The sequence below is a fragment of the Hyla sarda genome, chromosome 12 (genome assembly GCF_029499605.1).
Source record: "Hyla sarda isolate aHylSar1 chromosome 12, aHylSar1.hap1, whole genome shotgun sequence".
NCBI classification, from domain to species: Eukaryota; Metazoa; Chordata; class Amphibia; order Anura; family Hylidae; genus Hyla; species Hyla sarda.
In genome coordinates, this window is record NC_079200.1 from 72,479,964 (window position 1) to 72,492,988 (window position 13,025).

General features: G+C 48.4%; 1 protein-coding gene and 1 pseudogene across 9 annotated transcripts in view; both read right to left on the reverse strand.

Moving 5' to 3' along the window:
- Nucleotides 1–13,025, reverse strand: part of SPO11 (SPO11 initiator of meiotic double strand breaks) — a 274,209-nt gene that overhangs the window by 48,982 nt on the left and 212,202 nt on the right. The window lies entirely within an intron of this gene.
- LOC130297160 (U2 spliceosomal RNA) lies at nt 10,078–10,241 on the reverse strand (annotated as a pseudogene).

A 13,025-nucleotide genomic window follows, 5' to 3' on the forward strand; every position in this document is an offset into this window, starting at 1 on the left:
CCACGCCATCGCCTCACTGACACAGAGGATCCACTCCTGTGTTCTTCCCACTACCAACCCGGATTCTGAAAGTAGATCCGGCCATGGATCCCGATGAGGGGCCGCTGCCAAGTCTCGGTGCCTTCACCTCCGTGGTCGCCCAGCAGTCCCAGCAGGTTGCCCAACAAGGACAACAGCTGTCTCAGTTGACTGCCATGCTTCAGCAGCTTCTGCCTCCACCGCCAGCTCCAGCATCTCCTCCACAGCGAGCTGACGCTGCCAAGTCCAGAGTTAGCCTGTCTCTACGGGACAAATTTGACGGGAATTCTAAGTTGTGCCGTGGCTTCCTGACCCAGTGTTCACTACACCTGGAGATGATTTCGGACCAGTTTCCTACAGAAAGGTCTAAGGTGGCGTTCATGGTCAGCCTGGTGTCTGGAAAGGCCTTGTCCTGGGCCACACCGCTTTGGGACCGCAACGATCCTGCCACAGTCCTTCTTCTCTGAAGTACGCAGTGTCTTTGAGGAGCCAGCCCGGTCCTCCTCAGCCGAGACGGCTCTACTGAATCTTGTCAAAGGGAACTCTTCAGTGGGCGAATATGCCATACAGTTCCGTACCCTCGCTTCTGAACTCGCCTGGAACAACGAGGCTCTCTGCGCGACCTTCAAGAAAGGTTTATCCAGCCACATCAAAGATGTTCTGGCCACACCAAAAAATTCTGCTAACCTGTCTGAACTTATCCAGTTGGCCACCCGCATTGATATGCGTTTCACTGAAAGACACCAGGAGCTCCGCCAAGAAAAGGATCTTGTTCGCACCAGGCGATTTCCTTGCTTGGCACCTCTCTTACAAAGTCCACTGCAACCTACTCATGTGCCTTCCGCCGAGGAGGCTATGCAAGTGGATCAGTCTCGCCTGACTCAAGAAGAGAGGACTCGCCGCAGAAATGGAAATTTGTGCCTGTACTGTGCCAGTACCGAACATTTCCTAAAGGATTGTCCTATTCGTCCTCCGCGTCAGGGAAACGCACGCACACACCTAGTTAACGCGGGAGAGGCTTTACTAGGTGTGAATTCCTCCTCTCCACATCTGACTATACCTGTGCGGATTTCCCTATCCGCAAATATTAATACTTCTTTCTCCGCTGTGGCCTTTCTGGACTCTGGTTCTGCAGGAAATTTCATTGAAACCTCCTTCATTAATAAATTCAATATCCCTGTTAACCGTCTCGTCAAACCTCTTTTCATTTCATCTGTGAATGGAGAAAGACTGGTCTGCACCATGCGTTATTGCACAGAACCTCTGCTCATGGGCACTGGAGATCTCCATCAGGAGAGTATTGAATTTTTCGTATTACCCAACTGCACCTCGGAAATTCTTCTCGGTCTGCCCTGGCTCCAGCGTCATGCACCCATCCTCGACTGGGCCACTGGGGATATTAAAAGTTGGGGACCTTCTTGCCATAAATGATGTCTCAAGTCTGTTCCCACCTGTCAAGTCACCTTCGCCACGCCTTTGCCAGGTCTTCCTAGAGCCTATCAGGACTATTCTGATGTTTTTTCCAAAAAATAAGCTGAGGTCTTACCGCCACACAGACCTTTTGACTGTCCTATTGACTTGCTTCCTGGCACTACTCCACCCCGTGACATGATTTTCCCACTATCCGCTCCTGAAACGCAGGCCATGTCTGAATATATACAAGAAAACATTAAAAAGGGTTTTATCCGAAAATCTTCATCTCCCGCAGGAGCGGGCTTCTTTTTCGTTGCCAAAAAGGATGGATCCCTACGGCCTTGCATTGACTACCGCGGTCTTAACAAAATCACTGTAAAGAACCGCTACCCTCTGCCTATCATCTCTGAGCTGTTTGACCGTCTGCGCGGAGCAAAAGTTTTTACAAAACTTGACCTCAGGGGCGCCTATAACCTCATCAGAATTCGTGAGGGAGATGAGAGGAAAACCACTTTTAACACCAGAGATGGCCACTTCGAATATGTTGTCATGCCATTTGGACTTTGCAATGCTGCAATGCTCCTGCAGTCTTTCAAGATTTTGTCAACAAAATCTTTTGGGACTTATTGTATACCTGTGTAGTGGTCTACCTTGATGATATCCTAATTTTTTCCTCCAACCTTGAGGAACACCGGCTCCATGTCCGTCAAGTGCTCCAGCGCTTTCGTGTAAACCATCTTTACGCCAAATTAGAAAAATGCCTTTTGAATGCAGTTGTCTTCCTTTCCTGGGATACCTGGTCTCTGGACAGGGTCTTCAAATGGACCCTGATAAGCTATCTGCGGTACTGGATTGGCCACATCCCACTGGCCTGCGAGCCATCCAAAGATTTCTCGGATTTGCTAATTATTATCGTCAATTCATTCCCCACTTCTCCACCATCGTTGCTCCTATTGTAGCACTGACTAAGAAAAATGCCAATCCGAAATCCTGGCCGCCACAGGCGGAGGAAGCCTTTAACCATCTCAAAGCTGCCTTCTCCTCTGCTCCAGTCTTGTCCAGACCTGATCCTCTGAAGCCTTTTTTCCTCGAGGTTGACGCCTCCTCAGTTGGAGCCGGAGCTGTTCTCCTTCAAAGAACCGCTAAGGGAAAAAACGTCACTTGCGGCTTTTTCTCTAAAACTTTTTCGCCTCCTGAAAAAAACTTCTATAGGAGACCGTGAACTGTTGGCCATCAAGTTGGCACTCGAAGAGTGGAGACATCTTCTGGAAGGGTCCCTTCATTCGATCACCATCTACACTGACCATAAAAATCTGTCTTATCTCAAGTCCGCACAGCGTTTAAATCCTCGCCAGGCCAGGTGGTCGTTGTTCTTTGCCAGCTTCAACTTTCAAATTAATTTTCATCCTGCAAACAAGAATATCAGGGCAGATGCCTTATCTTGTTCCACCGATGCCTCCGAAACCGAGTCCCTTCCTCAGCACATTATACCTCCTGAGTGCCTGATCTCTTCTGCTCCTGCTTCTCTGGTGCCAGTTCCTCCAGGAAAAATTATGTTCCTCCACGTCTTCGCCTCCAGACTCTCAAATGGGGTCATTCCTCCCATCTGGCTGGTCACGCCGGAATTAAAAAATCCATACAGTTGATTTCCAGACACTACTGGTGGTCTTCCATGGAAAAAGATATGACTGACTTTGTACGGGCCTGTAAAGTATGTGTACGTGATAAAACGCCACACCAGAAGCCTACGGGTCTTCTCCACCCCCTACCGGTGCCTGAACAGCCATGGTCCCACATAGCTATGGACTTCATCACGGACCTTCCTTCATCTCATGGGAACACCGTCATTTTGGTGGTCGATGATCTTTTTTCCAAAATGGCTCACTTTTTCCCACTTCCTGGCCTTCCTTCTGCGCCACAGTTGGCGAAGCAATTTTTTCTGCACATTTTTCGTCTCCATGGGCTTCCCACGCATATCCTCTCAGATAGAGGCGTTCAATTTATCTCAAAATTTTGGAGAGCTCTCTGCACTTAGTTAAAGATCAAATTGAATTTCTTGTCCGCCTATCACCCTCAATCCAATGGACAAGTGGAGAGAGTGAACCAAATTTTTGGTGACTATCTGCGACATTTTGTCTCCTACCGCCAAGATGATTGGGTTGACCTGCTGCCCTGGGCTGAATTCTCGTACAATTTCAAGAATTCTGAGTCTTCCGCTAAATCTCCATTCTTTGTAGTGTACATCCGTCACCCGCTGCCCCCCCCCCCCCCTCCCCATTCCCACTTCATCTGGAGTTCCTGCCGTAGATGAATTAACTCAGGACTTCTCATCCATCTGGAGGGAGACTCAAAAGTCCCTCTCACTGGCCTCGTCTCGCATGAAGAAACATGCGGATAAGAAGAGAAGAACTCCTCCTGTCTTTGCCCCTGGTGACAAAGTATAGCTCTCTGCCAAATATATTCGGTTCCGGGTCCCTAGCTACAAGCTGGATCCTCATTACATCGGGCCTTTTAAGATCAAGAATCAAATCAATTCCGTTTCCTACAAGCTCCATCTTCCTTCTTCTCTTCGCATTCCTAACTCTTTCCATGTTTCTCTTCTCAAATCTCTCATACTTAACTGCTTTTCTCCCATGGTCACTGTTCCTGCTCCTGTTTCTGGCTCCTCTGATGTCTTCTCTGTGAAGGAGATCCTCGCCTCCAAGGTTGTTCGAGGTAAAAAAAATTTTTTTTTAATGATTGGGAGAATTGTGGTCCTGAAGAGAGGTCCTGGGAGGCGGAGGCCAATATTTTGGACAAGGAGCTTATCCACAAATTTTTTGGTTCCAAAAAAAGGGGGAGACCTAAGGGGGGGGGGTACTGTAACGCCGAGCGCTCCGGGTCCCGCTCCTCCCCCGGAGCGCTCGCGGCGTCCTGTTCATCCTTGCAGAGCTCCGGTCAGACTCGCTGACCAGGAGCGCTGCTCTGTGTCCCCTGGCGGGTATGCGATCCTAGGGGCGGGACGTGCCTGCCCGCGGGTCGCATCCCGATCATCTCACCTGTCCCGTCCTCCTGCTCAGTCCCGGCGCGTGCGGCCCCGCTCTCTAGGGCGCGCGCGCCGGGTCTCTCAGATTTAAAGGGCCAGTGCACCATTAATTGGTGCCTGGCCCAATCAGTTCCAAATCACTCCCTACACATAAAAACCCACTTCCCCTTCCTTTCCTTGCCGGATCTTGTTGCCCTAGTGCCAGTGAAAGCGTTCCCGTGTGCCTATTGCCTGTGTTTCCAGACCCTTTGCTGTTGCCCCTGACTACGAACCGTTGCCGCCTGCCCAGACCTTCTGCTACGTCCGACCTTGCCTTTGCCTAGTCCTTGTGTACCGCGCCTGTCTCAGCAGTCAGTGAGGTGGAGTCGCTATTGGGTGGAACGACCTGGGGGTTACCTGCCGCAGCAAGTCCATCCCGCTTTGCGGCGGGCTCTGGTAAATACCAGTAACCCATTAGATTCCGTTCCCCTGGTACGGCCCACGTCATCGCCTCACTGACACAGAGGATCCACTCCCATGTTCTTCCCGCTACCAACCCGGATTCTGACATGTGCTAAGTGTCTGAGAGGTTGTAGAGCATGGTAGGGAGCATTTGATCAGTCTAACCATGAGTACCTCTGGTCTGTTCTGAGATATGGCCTGGATGGGGAGTATATTAATTGGCTTAAAGGGGAACTCCACTGGAAAACTTTTTTTAAATCAACTGGTGCCAGAAAGTTAAACAGATTTGACAGAGGTGTCAGCAGAGAGCACTGTGGTCAGATAGAAAGGAAATTCTAAATGAAAATAGCTTTCTGTGGAGCATACAGCAGCTAATTACTGGAAGGATTATGATTTTTAAATAGAAGTAATTTACAAATCTGTTGAACTTTCTGGCACCAGTTGATTTAAAAAAAAAATGTTTTCCAGCGGAGCACCCTTTTAAGACCTTGTCTATAGGGACAGAAAGTTTCCCACTTGTAAATGGTTGGATTGGCCGCTCTTTTGAGGTTGGGTCTGGCGTTTGTCAGGTTTGTCCTTTGAGATTGTTATTGTACGTGTTTGTGATTGATCCATTCTTAGGGTAGGGTCACACGTAACTGATCCGCTGCATATTTTACGCTGTGGATCCGCCGGTGACCTGACCCATTTTGGGCCTCCAGCTGTTGGCTGCTCCGCGATGTCTGAAAGGACTCGGTGACTTGCAGGCCCCCTGTGAGGCTGCTCTTAGCGGCAGATTGCCGACCTATATATACAGATATAAGGAGTTTTTTTTATGTTTACCGTAAAATCTCTTTCTCGTAGCCTTCATTGGGGGACACCTTACAGATGGGTATATGCTCTTGCCACTAGGAGGCGCTGACACTAGGAAGAAAAAAGTCGGCTCCTCCCTGGCAGGATATACCCGCCCACTGGAAGTGAGGTAATCAGTTTTGTCACAAAGCAGTAGGAGAAGCCAACAAGACATGTCTGAAGGCCCCTAGAAAGGAATCCCGGATATACAACCCAAGAACCGGAAAAAGTAATCGGAAAAAAGATGAAGAAACGGGTGGGTGTGGAGTCCCTCAATGAAGGCTACAAGAAAGATTTTACGGTAAGCACCAAAAAAAATCTCCTTTTCTCGGTCAATCTTCATTGGGGTTCACCTTACAGATTGGACGTACCAAAGCAGTCCCCTAGGGAGGGAAAAACCAACCACCAGAGAAAAAGAGTCAGTTCCGAGACTGAACTCCCGAGACCACAGGCATGCGGACGAGCCCCCAGACCAGAGACAAACGAGCTCCCGGAAGATCTCCGGTCCATGGAGATGGACTAGGACACCAAAAGAAGGGACCACCCTTTGTAGACTCAAGACACCCGGATCGTCCATTGTATACTCAAGACACCCGGTCCCTATGGAAAGACCAGAAAGGGTAGACCAGGAAGCCAGATGGGCCGAAACAATCCCGGAAGCAGATAGAAAAAAGTCCAAAAGAACACAACAGGGAGATCAGTGTATGCCTGATCTCCACAGGAGGTGTAGACCAGAAACTAAAGGAAAAAAAAGGAGGACGGAATCTGCTCTGGAGAGGTCTGGTGCAGAGAACAAAGAACAGGACTGCTGCAGACCCAAAAAACCCTGACCCAGGGTTTTGAAAGGGGGAAATCCCAGAGAACGAAATGGAAACTGGAGATGTCTGAGCCATCTGGAAGACTTAATGGAAGACTCACCACTGAACCAACATAACCGACTACACTGATGACGGAGGATTTCGGGTTGGATCAATACACATGCCTGGAACCTTAACCATCACTAAGGCCCAAGAAACCGGAGGAGCCGTCTGAAAGGAAGGCACGTCACAGCATCCTCGGACAGAGTCCAAGCCAAGGAGACCAACCGGTGTTGGACCCTAGAGGTCCAAGCGGACCAGAGCACTCCGGAAAAACATCCTGCCAGAACGGAAACAGGGAGGTTACTCCAGAAGACTATGGAGTCAGGGCAGTACATACTGACACAAACAAAGGGGAATGAAGAACACACCCTTTCAGGGAGGTTGCTCCGAGGGAAGAAAAAAGCAATGGTAGAACCTGAAACAACAGACGGTGGCTAGACCAGCTGACGCCAGCCATAAAAAAGGACATAAACTCCTCCCACCAGAGGAGAGCCAAGTCTGCAAGAGCAGCAGCAGAAAACCATAAAAACGAAAAAGAGCCAGGCTGCAATGGTGGACAGTATGCACTCAAGCCTGGACAGCAAAAAACTGTTGATTGCTCTCAGCAAAAACCAAAGGCCCAGTCATATACCCCACCTATATAGTGGGAACAGTGAGATGGCAACATCTTGGCTTCAGAAAAAAACTCAACAAATAGTCCCCCAGTGGAGGGAAACAAGGGTGGACGAGAGAAAACTTAGGTACTGACTCATGCCAAGCACCCTGATCCCCATACCCCTTGTAGAAAGGGGACTGGCAAAGTGTGCCAGGCACTGTAGGAGCAGAGAAACGCTGCCCCACAGCCACAAGTACTGTGTGGACGTAGCCCCCAGGCCCAGCTACAACCCATCGCTGTCTGGAGGAGCAACAATGTGTCCCCAAAGGGATGGAAACCCTTCACACTGGAGCTGTGCAAAAATACAAGACGTGTGGAGAGTCATGCCAGACGGTGGCAAAGGCAACCGAGTAGGTGCCTGAGTCACCCTAGACCGAAACCCCAGAAAAGTACCTGGAGGGATAGGGAGGGGCTGATCTGACTGTTACGCCCCATCAGGCCCAAGGCCAGAATAGAGGTGCTCAACCGTCGCAGGATTGCAGAGCAACACCACAGGAAGGCCCGAGGCATCACTCCGAGCAGAAGGGAGGGAGGACTCTACATGTGCAGAGGGACCTAGCCTAAGTAGGGACACAGACATGGTTACCTCACGAAAGTAGAGGGGAACCAAACTGCAGACATGAAGGAAGCCGCAGACATCTCAATGTCTGGCAGAATGGAAAACACACAGCACCCGAAGGTGTGACATCATCAAGCGCCTAGTAGACCAACGTGGTACTCCTAGAAAAGGGAAACAGAGTGCAGCTATAGCCATGGAACCTGCAGGCGATGCCCATGCCCCAGCTCATAATGATGCTACACCCCTGGACTGCTGTCGCAGATGCAAGAGATGAGGGATGCATGAGGGGCAGGAAACTTGCAGACCCAGAAGATGTCCCATGAACCCATAGGCATACTGAGTTGAACTTCACATGGAGGGAGTCACCGGACTGCGGCCACGGAAGCGGCAGGAATGGGGGAGGGGACCTGGTCAATTCGAAAGCCATGAAGGCACAGTCTGGCTACCTGGCATAGAGACCATGGCCACACTGGGTCCCGCCATCCAGAACCACACACTAAAAGTGGGCTATGAGCCTGAAGCCATGAGAACGGCAGGCATGTGGAGAGGGACCTGATAAAGTAGGAAACCCCACTAATCAGCATGTGGCACATTGCAGAGGGCTCACGGAGCAACATGGGGAGACCCACTCGGGACTACTCTGAAGCAGCGGGTTGCCAGAACTTCCACCACACAGTGGGAAGTGTATGGTATTTGACCAGATGCAGCAGAAAACTACAGAGACAGCCATCTGGCTGACAGGTGGAGGATTCACAGGAGTGCAGCCAAACTTATGGGTGACCAGGTGGTGTAGGAGATCATGCAGACAAAGACTGGCTGACTGTCAGCCAACCCTTGCCTGCAGGAACCCTCAGACAGTTGCACGCGGCAGCCCAGAGATGGGAGACCGACAGCGAAAGGAAACTGTTTAGACAATGGTCTGGCGAAATGAGTGCCCCTCCAGGTGCTGGTGATAAGGGGAAACAGTCAGATACCGTGTTTCGCCGAAAATACACAGGAATACAAAGTACAGCGCAGCGGATGATAATTATTTGGCAAGGGAGGGGGGGGGGGGGGAGAGAAGCAGCGCTCGCGGGTGACATAGGGTACGATTAGTCCCCCGATGTGGGGTGCAGCGCAGGGCTGATAAACAGGCTTTGGGGGACGTTGGGGGGCAATGTATGTTGTTCAATGTACATACCGTAAATAAATAAGCCCTACCCTTAAAATAAGCCCTAGTGTGTTTTTTTCGACTAAAATTAATATAAGACCCGGTCTTACTTTCGGAGAAACATGGTAGCAATAACTGGGCCCCTTGATGCATGTGGAAATGCAGTGAAACCTAGAAACCTGGGAGGCTTGGGAGCCGTGGATTGTATCCCTTTTGCCCAGCATAGGGTCCACAGGACACGCCAGGTCACTCCACCGGACACCACGCACTAGCAGAGAGGTAGCGGAAATGCAGCCATACACACTTCAGCCCTTGGAGAAGCGACAGGCAGCAGAGAAAACCATGCAGAAACCTGTCTGGCTTACATGTATGGGTCCATGTAGACAACGGTGCAATCCAGCGGTCATCTCGCACTAGTAGTGGAGTACCGGAACTACAGCCGCAGATACTGCAGTCCTTGGAGAAGCAACAGGCGGCAGAGAAAACCATGCAGACCACTGTCTGGCTCACTGGTATGGGTCCATGTAGACAACAGTGCACTCCAGTGGTCACCTCGCACTAATAGTGGGGTACCGGAAGTGCAGCCGCAGATTCTTCAGTTCTTGGAGAAGGAACAGGCGGCCAAGGAAAACCATGCAGACCACTGTCTGGCTTACTGGTATGGGTCCATGTAGACAACGGTCCACTGATGAGATGAGTGACAGGTGACACTACTGACTGGCCCAATGAGAGCCGATGCAATCCATGGCCACGCAAGGACACTTCCACGGAAACCTCGCACTGGACGTGGAGATCCGGGACAGCAGCTGTGGATGTGGCAGCCTGTGGAGGAGGGAATAATGTATGTATAGTCAAGAACACCTGCGGACACGGCAAACATGTCATGACAACCGGTGGTAGAGGAGAAACAGTCCTGACTGTAACCCTGGTATACTTCCAAGGAAACATAAAATCCTTGGCACGACCCGCCACAGTGAGTCACGTATGTCTCCAACAGAGTGAGAAACCTGGCGAAAGCAGGAATGCCAGAGGCATACATCCACGACTCAATGCAGTGTGTCATATCAGGACCCAGACAGGAAGGGGGCCCCCGTATACCCAGAAAAAAAGGGCCCAACAGATATTTTTTGGTGTACTGTACCCGAAGATACCACCATAGCGGGTCAATGCATGGAAGCAAGCTTCTACATCGGCCCACGTACTTGTACTACATGGTCCCCGGATAGGGGAAGTATCAGATATTAAACTGATAAGAACCTACACTGCACTTGATCTTAGTCAGAATGTAATCCAAAGCCCCAATATGCACACCCTTAAAAATGTACTTTTATTGTAATCATTTAAAAGATATCCCCAAAGTGAGAGTTTAAAACCAGTACATTACAGGGGTATATGTAATAGATATTTCACTAGGCACACCAGCACAAGCCACAGCATTTACAATGCAGTCTTCCAATCTGACTAGGTCTCAAGCACAAGTAAACCCCACGGTGAGATAACCTTCTTTTTTAGGGGTTCCCCACTTACCATTTCCACCCCCGACGATGTTTTGACCTCAGTCGAAGGGGACGGATATATTGATACTAGATCTGATTCCCTCCAAATTTTTTATCTATCACGGCATATTTTGAGCACAGCTGAAACCTCACTTTTAAGAAAGTGTCTCTCTTTCATACCTGTACCTAATTTTGAACTTTTCACGTGGGTCAAAGATATTAATTTATTTGCGCATAAGTTAGCGCTACATAAATGGCGCACCATGATAGTGGATAGTGACTCACGAGCCTTACTGTCAAGAGATGAGAGAACTGTAGATACACTATATGATCTACTCTCAGAAAGTGAGGGATTGGAAGTGAGATTTGAGGCTCCGTATACAGAAATGAAACCCAAATCCAAAGTGGTTCCATCCTTTTCTCAATATCCTAATATTGAGATCTTTGTCGACATTGTCACAAAAGAATTGAGAAATATTCACCCAAGAAGAGCACTGGTGGGTTCTAACCTCAATAAAGAAGAACAGAGGGCACTGGTATCACTTAAAAATAACAATGAGATCGTGATTAAACCCAGTGACAAGGGCGGCAATGTCGTCATTATGGATAAGGGGGCCTATGTGGACATGGTTATGGCACTGTTATCAGATACTACCAAATATGAAAAACTGACGTCGGATCCTACGAATACATATCTGACTGACTATAAGAAATTGTTGACATCAGCGAAAGATAAGGGTCTCATCACAGAGGATGAATTTAAAGTTTTATTTAACCCCCGTCCCACTCTTGCTACTTTTTATGAACTCCCCAAAACACATAAAGACACTGACCCCATTAGAGGTAGACCTATTGTTTCGGGCAATGATTGCCTTACACAGGGCGGTAGTATCTATGTTGATCACGTTCTATCTTCTTTTGTTACCACTTTAACTTCGAGACACTAAGGACACTGTACAAAGACTTTCCAATATTACTGTTACTGATGGCACTATCCTGACCAGCTTGGATGTGGAAAGTCTTTATTCCAACATCCGGCATGATTTAGGGGTCCAAGCTGTCTCGAGCTCCCTAAACACTAAAAGCACTCTTTTTCACGAGCACAATCAATTTGTTTTAGAGTTATTACAATTTATTTTGACACATAATTATTTCTTACTTAACACCACTTTCTACCACCAGACCAGACACAGGGCACTGCTATGGGGGCTTCTTGTGCACCAAATTCCGCAAATCTTTTTTTAGGGTGGTGGGAGAGCACGTATGTTTTTTCTGATGATTTGAGTTTTTTCACAGAGCACATTTTATTCTTTGGTCGTTATATTGATGACATTCTCATACTGTGGGACGGGACACCAGATCTTTTTCAAATGTTCGTGGATGTTCTCAACGAGAATGAGATCGGCATAACTTTCACATCAGAAATTGGAGGTAGATCCATTAATTTTTTTTGGACCTGACAATTTATATCGACAGTGACAATCATATCCAAACAGATATATACCGGAAGCCCACCTCCACAAATTCCCTTCTACACTGGGGTAGCTGGCACCCGGGATCACTTAAAGAGTATCCCGGTTGGCCAGTACCTCAGGGCGAAGAGGAAATGCTCAGAGGACTTGAATTTCCAACGCGAGAGGGACAATCTCTATCAGAGATTTAGACAGAGGGGATACCCTAGAAAATATCTTAAACAAGCATATCATAGAGCCAGCTATTGAGACAGAAGTACCCTCCTTAATGATACACCAAAACCAATCGCCTCCAAGCTGGTCAGGTGCATTGGCACCTATGATGGTCAATGTGACCAAGTCATGTCAATACTACGAAAACATTGGCACTTACTTGCCAGAGATCAAGACCTACTGCCGGTGATTGGAAAGAAGCCTAGCGTTACATATCGGAAGGGACCCAGTTTGAGGGACCAATTGGTCCATTCACATTTTCAAACACCACAACATGAGGGTACATGACTTAGTAACCGCAATACTGGCTCATAACCCTGTGGTCACTGCAGTTTTTGTCAATTCATTTGAAAAACCAAGGAGATTGTCAACCCGGTCGATAATCACAAATATGAAATACGACAGTTTATTAACTGCGGCACACGTAACATCATATATGTCATTATATGCTCTTGTCCTAAAATATACATAGGGAAAACTACACAAGAGTTCCGACGGAAGATGTCACAACACCTGAGTAATATTAGGAGGGGTGTTGATACACCAGTGGCTAGACATGTTCAAGCTATACACAATGGTAGACTGCAAGATATACGATTTGTAGGTTTCAGCCAATTGAAATTGGGACCAAGAAAGGGCAACTTGGATGCCTCCTTACTTAGAGAAGAGGCTAAATGGATTTTCCGCCTTCAAAGTCAGACTCCATAGGGCCTGAACGAAGGTTTTTCGTACGCTGCATTTATATAATTATCAAGTTTTGTTTACATAATTTGATTTGTACCTCTGTTCTTTCCCCTTCTAATTTGCATGTCAATGTCAGGCGGTTGATGTATGTGTATTAATTATAAGAGATTTGTTTTGGGTGTTGGGGAGATAAGGGAATCTCTCCCTA